This window comes from Pristiophorus japonicus, unplaced genomic scaffold, assembly GCF_044704955.1.
Source record: "Pristiophorus japonicus isolate sPriJap1 unplaced genomic scaffold, sPriJap1.hap1 HAP1_SCAFFOLD_416, whole genome shotgun sequence".
In the NCBI taxonomy this organism is placed as follows: domain Eukaryota; kingdom Metazoa; phylum Chordata; class Chondrichthyes; family Pristiophoridae; genus Pristiophorus; species Pristiophorus japonicus.
The window spans coordinates 576485-587068 of record NW_027254047.1 but is presented as its reverse complement, the minus strand read 5'-3'; the positions used below and the strand labels follow the sequence as shown (position 1 = coordinate 587068).

Below are 10584 nucleotides of genomic sequence, written 5' to 3'. Positions count from 1 at the left end.
CGCTTGTTAATTGACAGTGAATTTAATACTGAGCAGGCCCCAGTGAGATCTGAACTCACAACTCCTGGTTTGTAACACCAGAGCTCCAACCCTTGAGCTATGAAGCCACCAACTCTGGGAAAGACCGGGAAGGAGCAGGAAAGAGAGGGGAAGGGAAAAGAGAGAGTGAAAGGAGTGAGAGAGAGGGGGAAGGGGAGAGAGAGGGAAGGGGAGAGAATAGCAAGGGAAGGGGAGAGGGAGAGGGGCACGGGAGAGAGTGGGGATAGAGGAAGGGGAGACAGCGAGGAAGAGAGGGAAAGAGAGGAGGGGATGAAGAGAGAGTGTGGAAGGGGGTGAGAGAGAGGGGTTGAAGTGGGAAAGAGGGTAATGGGAGAGAGCGGAAGGGGAGAGAAAGGGGAAGGAGTGAGAGAGAGGGGGAATGGGAGAGAGAGGAGGAAGCGGAAAGAGATGCTAAGGGGAGAGAGGGGGAAGGAGTGAGAGAGAGAGGGGGAGGGGAGAGAGAGGGTGAGGCAAGGGAGGAGGAAGGAGAGAGAAGGGAATGAGTGACAGATGGGGAAAGCGAGAGAGTGGGAAAGGAAGAGAGGGGTAAAAAGCTGTAGAACGGGATGTGATGGGGAAGGGAGAGTGAGATTTGGAAGGGGAGAGAGAAACATAGAAACATAGAAACATAGAAAATAGGTGCAGGAGCAGGCCATTCAGCCCTTCTAGCCTGCACCGCCATTCAATGAGTTCATGGCTGAACATGAAACTTCAGTACCCCCTTCCTGCTTTCTCGCCATAACCCTTGATCCCCCGAGTAGTAAGGACTTCATCTAACTCCCTTTTGAATATATTTAGTGAATTGGCCTCAACTACTTTCTGTGGTAGAGAATTCCACAGGTTCACCACTCTCTGGGTGAAGAAGTTTCTCCTCATCTCGGTCCTAAATGGCTTACCCCTTATCCTCAGACTGTGACCCCTGGTTCTGGACTTCCCCAACATTGGGAACATTCTTTCTGCATCTAACCTGTCTAAACCCGTCAGAATTTTAAACGTTTCTATGAGGTCCCCTCTCATTCTTCTGAACTCCAGTGAATACAAGCCCAGTTGATCCAATCTTGCTTGATAGGTCAGTCCCGCCATCCCGGGCATCAGTTTGGTGAACCTTCGCTGCACTCCCTCAATAGCAAGAATGTCCTTCCTCAAGTTAGGAGACCAAAACTGTACACAATACTCCAGGTGTGGCCTCACCAAGGCCCTGTACAACTGTAGCAACACCTCCCTGCCCCTGTATTCAAATCCCCTCGCTATGAAGGCCAACATGCCATTTCCTTTCTTAACCGCCTGCTGTACCTGCATGCCAACCTTCAATGACTGATGTACCATGACACCCAGGTCTCGTTGCACCTTCCCTTTTCCTAATCTGTCACCATTCAGATAATAGTCTGTCTCTCTGTTTTTACCACCAAAGTGGATAACCTCACATTTATCCACATTATACTTCATCTGCCATGCATTTGCCCACTCACCTAACCTATCCAAGTCACTCTGCAGCCTAATAGCATCCTCCTCGCAGCTCACACTGCCACCCAACTTAGTATCATCCGCAAATTTGGAGATACTGCATTTAATCCCCTCGTTTAAATCATTAATGTACAATGTAAACAGCTGGGGCCCCAGCACAGAACCTTGCGGCACTCCACTAGTCACTGCCTGCCATTCTGAAAAGTACCCGTTTACTCCTACTCTTTGCTTCCTGTCTGACAACCAGTTCTCAATCCACGTCAGCACACTACCCCCAATCCCATGTGCTTTAACTTTGCACATTAATCTCTTGTGTGGGACCTTGTCGAAAGCCTTCTGAAAGTCCAAATATACCACATCAACTGGTTCTCCTTTGTCCACTTTACTGGAAACATCCTCAAAAAATTCCAGAAGATTTGTCAAGCATGATTTCCCTTTCACAAATCCATGCTGACTTGGACCTATCATGTCACCATTTTCCAGATGCACTGCTATGACATCCTTAATAATTGATTCCATCATTTTACCCACTACTGAGGTCAGGCTGACCGGTCTATAATTCCCTGTTTTCTCTCTCTCAACTTTTTTAAAAAGTGGGGTTACATTGGCTACCCTCCACTCCATAGGAACTGATCCAGAGTCAATGGAATGTTGGAAAATGACTGTCAATGCATCCGCTATTTCCAAGGCCACCTCCTTAAGTACTCTAGGATGCAGTCCATCAGGCCCTGGGGATTTATCGGCCTTCAATCCCATCAATTTCCCCAACACAATTTCCCGACTAATAAAGATTTCCCTCAGTTCCACCTCCTTACTAGACCCTCTGACCCCTTTTATATCCGGAAGGTTGTTTGTATCCTCCTTAGTGAATACCGAACCAAAGTACTTGTTCAATTGGTCCGCCATTTCTTTGTTCCCCGTTATGACTTCCCCTGATTCTGACTGCAGGGGACCTACGTTTGTCTTCACCAACCTTTTTCTCTTTACATACCTATAGAAACTTTTGCAATCCGCCTTAATGTTCCCTGCAAGCTTCTTCTCGTACTCCATTTTCCCTGTCCTAATCAAACCCTTTGTCCTCCTCTGCTGAGTTCTAAATTTCTCCCAGTCCCCAGGTTCGCTGCTATTTCTGGCCAATTTGTATGCCACTTCCTTGGCTTTAATACTATCCCTGATTTCCCTAGATAGCCACGGTTGAGCCACCTTCCCCTTTTTATTTTTACGCCAGACAGGAATGTACAATTGTTGTACTTCATCCATGCGGTCTCTAAATGTCTGCCATTGCCCATCCACAGTCAACCCCCTAAGTATCATTCGCCAATCTATCCTAGCCAATTCACGCCTCATACCTTCAAAGTTACCCTTCTTTAAGTTCTGGACCATGGTGTCTGAAATTACTGTTTCATTCTCCATCCTAATGCAGAATTCCACCATATTATGGTCACTCTTCCCCAAGGGGCCTCGCACAATGAGATTGCTAATTAATCCTCTCTCATTACACAACACCCAGTCTAAGATGGCCTCCCCCCTAGTTGGTTCCTCAACATATTGGTCTAGAAAACAATCCCTTATGCACTCCAGGAAATCCTCCTCCACCGTATTGCTTCCAGTTTGGCTAGCCCAATCTATGTGCATATTAAAGTCACCCATTATAACTGCTACACCTTTATTGCATGCACCCCTAATTTCCTGTTTGATGCCCTCCCCAACATCCCTATTACTGTTTGGAGGTCTGTACACAACTCCTACTAACGTTTTTTGCCCTTTGGTGTTCTGCAGCTCTACCCATATAGATTCCACATCATCCAAGCTAATGTCTTTCCTAACTATTGCATTAATCTCCTCTTTAACCAGCAATGCTACCCCACCTCCTTTTCCTTTTATTCTATCCTTCCTGAATGTTGAATACCCCTGAATGTTGAGTTCCCAGCCCTGATCATCCTGGAGCCACGTCTCCGTAATCCCAATCACATCATATTTGTTAACATCTATTTGCACAATTAATTCATCCACCTTATTGCGGATACTCCTTGCATTAAGACACAAAGCCTTCAGGCTTGTTTTATTAACACCCTTTGTCCTTTTAGAATTTTGCTGTACAGTGGCCCTTTTTGTTCTTTGCCTTGGGTTTCTCTGCCCTCTACTTTTCCTCGTCTCCTTTCTGTCTTTTGCTTTTGTCTCCTTTTTGTTTCCCTCTGTCTCCCTGCATTGGTTCCCATCCCCCTGCCATATTAGTTTAAATCCTCCCCAACAGCACTAGCAAACACTCCCCCTAGGACATTGGTTCCAGTCCTGCCCAGGTGCAGACCGTCCGGTTTGTACTGGTCCCACCTCCCCCAGAACCGGTCCCAATGCCCCAGGAATTTGAATCCCTCCCTGCTGCACCACTGCTCAAGCCACGTATTCATCTGCGCTATCCTGCGATTCCTACTCTGACTATCACGTGGCACTGGTAGCAATCCCGAGATTACTACTTTTGAGGTCCTACTTTTTAATTTAGCTCCTAGCTCCTTAAATTCGTTTCGAGAGTGCAAGAGAGACGAGAAGAGGAGAGGGGGAACATAAGAACATAAGAATTAGGAACAGGAGCAGGCCATCTTGCCCCTCGAGCCTGCTCCGCCATTCAGTAAGATCATGGCTGATCTGGCCGTTGTCTCAGCTGCACTTACCCGCCCGCTCCCCGTAACCTTAATTCCCTTATTGGTTAAAAATCTATCTATCTGTGACTTGAATGCAGTGAATGACCTAGCCTCAACTGCTTCCTTGGGCAGAGAATTCCACAGATTCACAACACTCTGGGAGAAGAAATTCCTTCTCAACTCGGTTTTAAATTGGCTCCCCCATAATTTGAGGCTGTGCCCCCGAGTTCTAGTCTCCCCGACCAGTGGAAACAACCTCTCTGCCTCTATCCTGTCTCTCCATTTCATTATTTCAAATGTTTCTATGAGATCACACCTCATCCTTCTGAACTCCAACAAGTAAAGACCCAGACTACTCAATCTATCATCATAAGGTAACCCCCTCATCTCCGGAATCAACCAAGTGAATCGTCTCTGTATCCCGTCCAAAGCTAGTATATCCTTCCTTAAGGAAGGTGACCAAAACTACACGCAGTACTCCAGGTGCGGCCTCACCAATACACTGCACAACTGGGTGTGAGGGTAGCCTGTTGTTGCAGGGTTGGTCTCGGAGCTGTTTAATATTTATAATCAAAGCACTTGTTAATTGACAGTGAATTTCAATACTGAGCTAATTTTGAGTAGGCCCCAGTGAGACTTGAACTCACAACCCCTGAGCTATGGAGCCACCTGTATTGGAAACGACAGGAGAAGGAGCAGGAAAGAGAGGGGAAGGGAAAAGAGAGAGTGGAAGGAGGGAGAGAGGGTGAAGGGGAAAGAGAGAGGGGAAGGAGTGAGAGAGAGCGGGAAGGGGAGACAGGGAGGAAGAGAGAGGGGAAGGGAGAGACAGAGGGGGAAAGGAAAGAGGGGGTAAGGGGAGAGTGTGTGTGGAAGAGAGGGAGAGAGAGGATGGAGTGAGAGAGGGAAGGGGAGAGAGGGTGAAGGAGTGGTTAGTGGACAGAAAGGTTGGGGAGAGAAGTAAGATCGACGAGGAAGGAGTGGGGAGCGAATGAAAGTAGAGAGGGAAGGGGAGCGAGAGGGGAAGGAGAGAGGGTGAGGCGAGGGATGGGGAAGGAGGGCGAGGGGAATGAGTGAAAGACGGGGAAAGCGAGATAGGGGTAAAAAGATGTAGAACAGGAAGGGGACAGAGTGTGTGGAAGGGAGGGAGAGAGTGCTCGAGAGACGAGAAGAGAGCCAGTTGTTCCAGGGTCAGTCTCGGAGCTGTTTAATATTTATAATTAAAACGCTTGTTAATTGACAGTGAATTTAATACTGAGCAGGCCCCAGTGAGATCTGAACTCACAACTCCTGGTTTGTAACACCAGAGCTCCAACCCTTGAGCTATGAAGCCACCAACTCTGGGAAAGACCGGGAAGGAGCAGGAAAGAGAGGGGAAGGGAAAAGAGAGAGTGAAAGGAGTGAGAGAGAGGGGGAAGGGGAGAGAGAGGGAAGGGGAGAGATAGCAAGGGAAGGGGAGAGGGAGAGGGGCACGGGAGAGAGTGGGGATAGAGGGAAGGGGAGACAGCGAGGAAGAGAGGGAAAGAGAGGGAGGGGATGAAGAGAGAGAGTGTGGAAGGGGGTGGAGAGAGAGGGGTTGAAGTGGGAAAGAGGGTAATGGGAGAGAGCGGAAGGGGAGAGAAAGGGGAAGGAGTGAGAGAGAGGGGGAATGGGAGAGAGAGGGAGGAAGCGGAAAGAGATGCTAAGGGGAGAGAGGGGGAAGGAGTGAGAGAGAGAGGGGGAGGGGAGAGAGAGGGTGAGGCAAGGGAGGGGGAAGGAGAGAGAAGGGAATGAGTGACAGATGGTGAAAGCGAGAGAGTGGGAAAGGAAGAGAGGGGTAAAAAGCTGTAGAACGGGATGTGATGGGGAAGGGAGAGTGAGATTTGGAAGGGGAGAGAGAGTGCAAGAGAGACGAGAAGAGGAGAGGGGGAACATAAGAACATAAGAATTAGGAACAGGAGCAGGCCATCTTGCCCCTCGAGCCTGCTCCGCCATTCAGTAAGATCATGGCTGATCTGGCCGTTGTCTCAGCTCCACTTACCCGCCCGCTCCGCGTAGCCCTTAATTCCCTTATTGGTTAAAAATCTATCTATCTGTGACTTGAATGCATTGAATGAGCTAGCCTCAACTGCTTCCTTGGGCAGAGAATTCCACAGATTCACAACACTCTGGGAGAAGAAATTCCTTCTCAACTCGGTTTTAAATTGGCTCCCCCATAATTTGAGGCTGTGCCCCCGAGTTCTAGTCTCCCCGACCAGTGGAAACAACCTCTCTGCCTCTATCCTGTCTCTCCATTTCATTATTTCAAATGTTTCTATGAGATCACACCTCATCCTTCTGAACTCCAACAAGAAAAGACCCAGACTACTCAATCTATCATCATAAGGTAACCCCCTCATCTCCGGAATCAACCAAGTGAATCGTCTCTGTACCCCGTCCAAAGCTAGTATATCCTTCCTTAAGGAAGGTGACCAAAACTACATGCAGTACTCCAGGTGCGGCCTCACCAATAAACTGCACAGCTGGGTGTGAGGGGAGCCTGTTGTTGCAGGGTTGGTCTCGGAGCTGTTTAATATTTATAATCAAAGCCCTTGTTAATTGACAGTGAATTTCAATACTGAGCTAATTTTGCATAGGCCCCAGTGAGACTTGAACTCACAACCCCTGGTTTACTAGACCAGTGCTCTAACCCCTGAGCTATGGAGTCACCTGTATTGGAAACGACAGGAGAAGGAGCAGGAAAGAGAGGGGAAGGGAAAGGAGAGAGTGGAAGGAGGGAGAGAGGGTGAAGGGGAAAGAGAGAGGGGAAGGAGTGAGAGAGAGCGGGAAGGGGAGACAGGGAGGAAGAGAGAGGGGAAGGGAGAGACAGAGGGGGAAAGGAAAGAGGGGGTAAGGGGAGAGAGTGTGTGGAAGAGAGGGAGAGAGAGGATGGAGTGAGAGAGGGAAGGGGAGAGAGGGTGAAGGAGTGGTTAGTGGACAGAAGGGTTGGGGAGAGAAGTAAGATCGACGAGGAAGGAGTGGGGAGCGAATGAAAGTAGAGAGGGAAGGGGAGCGAAAGGGGAAGGAGAGAGGGTGAAGCGAGGGATGGGGAAGGAGGGCGAGGGGAATGAGTGAAAGATGGGGAAAAAAGATGTAGAACAGGAAGGGGACAAAATGTGTGGAAGGGAGGGAGAGAGTGCTCGAGAGACGAGAAGAGAGCCAGTTGTTCCAGGGTCAGTCTCGGAGCTGTTTAATATTTATAATTAAAGCCCTTGTTAATTGACAGTGAATTTAATACTGAGCAGGCCCCAGTGAGATCTGAACTCACAACTCCTGGTTTATAACACCAGAGCTCTAACCCTTGAGCTATGAAGCCACCAACTCTGGGAAAGACCGGGAAGGAACAGGAAAGAGAGGGGAAGGGAAAAGAGAGAGTGAAAGGAGTGAGAGAGAGGGGGAAGGGGAGAGAGAGAGAGAAGGGGAGAGATAGCAAGGGAAGGGGAGAGGGAGAGGGGCACGGGAGAGAGTGGGGATAGAGGGAAGGGGAGACAGCGAGGAAGAGAGGGAAAGGATGAAGAGAGAGAGTGTGGAAGGGGGTGGAGAGAGAGGGGTTGAAGTGGGAAAGAGGGTAATGGGAGAGAGCGGAAGGGGAGAGAAAGGGGAAGGAGTGAGAGAGAGGGGGAATGGGAGAGAGAGGGAGGAAGCGGAAAGAGATGCTAAGGGGAGAGAGGGGGAAGGAGTGAGAGAGAGAGGGGGAGGGGAGAGAGAGGGAGAGAACCTGAAAGGAAAGGAAAAATAAAGAGACAGGAGGGAGGGAAAAGGGCGAAGAGAGTGGGAGGAATGAGAGACGGGTATTTAAATAATAAATTAGGCCCCAGTGAGATTTGAATTCACGACCCCTGGTTTACTGGACCAGTGCTCTAACCCCTGAGCTATGGAGCCACCTGTTCGGGTAAAGACAGGGGAAGAAGCAGGAAAGATAGGGGAAGGGAAAATAGAGACTGGAGGGAGTGAGAGAGAGGGGGAATGGGAGAGAGAGCAGATGGAGTGAGCGAGGGAAGGTGAGACGGAGGAAGAGAGAGGGCTTTGGGAGCGAGAGGGAGGGGAAGGAGTGAGAGAGAGGAGAGAGGAAAAGAGAGGAGGAGGGGGAGAGCAGGAAGGGGGAGCGAGAGGGGAAGGGGAAAAGAGAGGGGAAGGGGAGAGAGAGAGGCGAAGGGGAGAGAGAGGGAAGGAGTGAGGAAAGAATGAAAGTAGAGAGGGGAAGGAGAAAGGGGGAAGGAGAGAGGGTGAGGGGTGGGAGGGGGAAGGGGAGAAGGGAATGAGTGAGAGGCGGGGAAAGCGAGATAGTGGGAAAGGGAGAGAGGGGTAAAAAGATGTAGAACGGGTCGTGATGGGGAAGGAAGAGAGAGATTTGGAAGGGGAGAGAGAGTGTAAAAGAGACGAGAAGAGGAGAGGGGGAAGGATGTGAGGGGAGCCTGTTGTTCCAGGGTCAGTCTCAGAGCTGTTTAATATGTATAATTAAAGCCCCTGTTAATTGACGGTGAATTTAAATGCTGAGCTAATTTTGAGTAGGCCCCAGTGAGATTTGAACTCACAACCCCTGGGGACAGGGAGGAAGAGAGAGGGGAATGGGAGAGAGAGGTGGAGATGGGAAAGAGAGGGAGGGAGGGGAGGGGGAGAGAGTGGCGAATGAGTGATAGAGAGGGGGAAGGAGAGAGTGGGGAGGGGAGAGAGTGGGGAGGGAGGGAGAAAGGGAGAGAGGGGGGAATGGGCCAGAGGGGGAGGGGGAGAGTCTGATGGGAAAGGGTAGAGCGAGAGCGAGGGAAGGAGAGAAAGGGAGGTGGGAGGGGGCCAAAAAAGTGGAGACAGAAGAGGGGAGAGAGAGTGTCGGAAGGGGAGAGAGAGTGAGAGAGAGGGGGAAGGGAAGAGAGAGAGGGTAGGTGAGAGGGGGGGAAGGGATGAGAGAGAGAGGGGGGAGAGAGAGGGGGAAGGGGAGAGAGGGATGGGGAAGGGGAGAGAGGGTGGAGGGGAGGCAGCGAGGAAGAGAGGGAGGTGGGGAAAGAGAGGGAAGGGATGGACACAGAGAGAGTGTGGGAGGGAAAGGAGTGGGAGGGGAGAGCGAAAGGGGAAGGAGTAAGAGAGTGGGGGAAGGGGAGAGAGTGGGGAGAGGCTGGGTAGGGGAGAGAGTGGGGAAGGAGTAAGAGAGTGGGGTAAGGGTAGAGAGGGGGGAGATACTGGGTAGGGGAGAGTGTGGGGAAGGAGTGAGAGACGGGGAAAGGGAGACAGGGAGGGAGAGAGAGGGAGGGGAAGGTGAGCAAGAGGGGAAGGGGTGAGAGAGAGGAGAGAGGAAAAGAGAGGGGGAGCAGGAGAGCGGGAAGGGGGGAGTGAGAGGGGAAGGGGTAACGAAAGGGGAAGGGGAGAAAGAGGGAAGATAGAGGAGGAAGGAGAGAGAGGGGAGGAGTGGGGAGTGAATGAAAATAGAGAGAAGAAGGGAAGAGTGTGAGGAGAGGGAGGGGGAAGGGGGGAGAGGGGAATGAGTGAGAGACGGGAAAAGTGAGTGTAATGTCTGTAAGCTTGTAATGTTTGTAGCTCCACACTGTGGATGTGGACGTATTGTGTAATGCAACTGCAGAGTTAATAATAAACAGAACCAGGCAGATTTCCGGAGATTTCCGACAGAGCTGCCTGCCATGTTAGGAAGCTGCGTGTGAATATATCACATTTGGCGGCGAGATGGGATTTTTCGGATGATTTGAAGCTTAAATTTTGTTGGTGAAGGATTCAGCCAGCCGACAGAGTGACTTTGGAAGGTTCTGTCTTTGGAAAAAGCTGCAATAATCCGAGGTAAAATACAGCACACGGTGTGAACAGCTAGAGATTAAAATGGCTGGTGTAATCGGACATTTAGGAGAATATAGACACGAACGGGAACGTTTTAAAGCGTATGTGGATCAGCTACAAATGTATTTCACTGCAAATAACATAATCGAAGTTCCAGACAATGCAGTCCAGAACCGGGCTGTGTTGGAACGTAAGAAAGCGATCTTCTTATCAGAGGCAGGTCCGACATTATACAAAACCCTTGTAAATCTGCTTGTGGCTGACGAGCCAAAGGACACAACGCTTAAAGAGATTTTAACGAAACTGGAGCAGCACTATAACCCCAAACCGTTAGAAATTGCTGAAAGCTATCATTTCGGGATTCGGAATCAAAAGGCTGATGAAAATATCAGTGATTACATCGTAGCATTAAAAAAGCTATCGATGCACTGTAATTATGGAAACTTTCAAAACCGCGCATTACGGGATCGTTTTGTTTGTGGGGTGAAAAATGATGCGATCAGAAGGAAGTTATTGATGACAGATGACTTGACTTTTGAGATTGCTTGTCAGACAGCGAGGTCGATGGGCATGGCTGAACAATATTCCCGAGAATTAAATAATAATTACGGTCGTCAGTCAACCGAGGTAAATCACCTGCACGATC

At 49.7% G+C, this 10584-nt stretch overlaps 2 non-coding genes across 2 annotated transcripts; both read right to left on the bottom strand.

Annotated features, from left to right (window-relative positions):
* Nucleotides 1-6752: 6752 nt before the first annotated feature.
* Nucleotides 6753-6825, bottom strand: trnat-agu (transfer RNA threonine (anticodon AGU)). The gene has a single exon. It is a non-coding gene; the product is annotated as a tRNA-Thr (tRNA).
* A 1141-nt stretch (nucleotides 6826-7966) lies between these two features.
* trnat-agu (transfer RNA threonine (anticodon AGU)) lies at nucleotides 7967-8039 on the bottom strand. The gene has a single exon. It is a non-coding gene; the product is annotated as a tRNA-Thr (tRNA).
* Between the last annotated feature and the right edge of the window lie 2545 nt (nucleotides 8040-10584).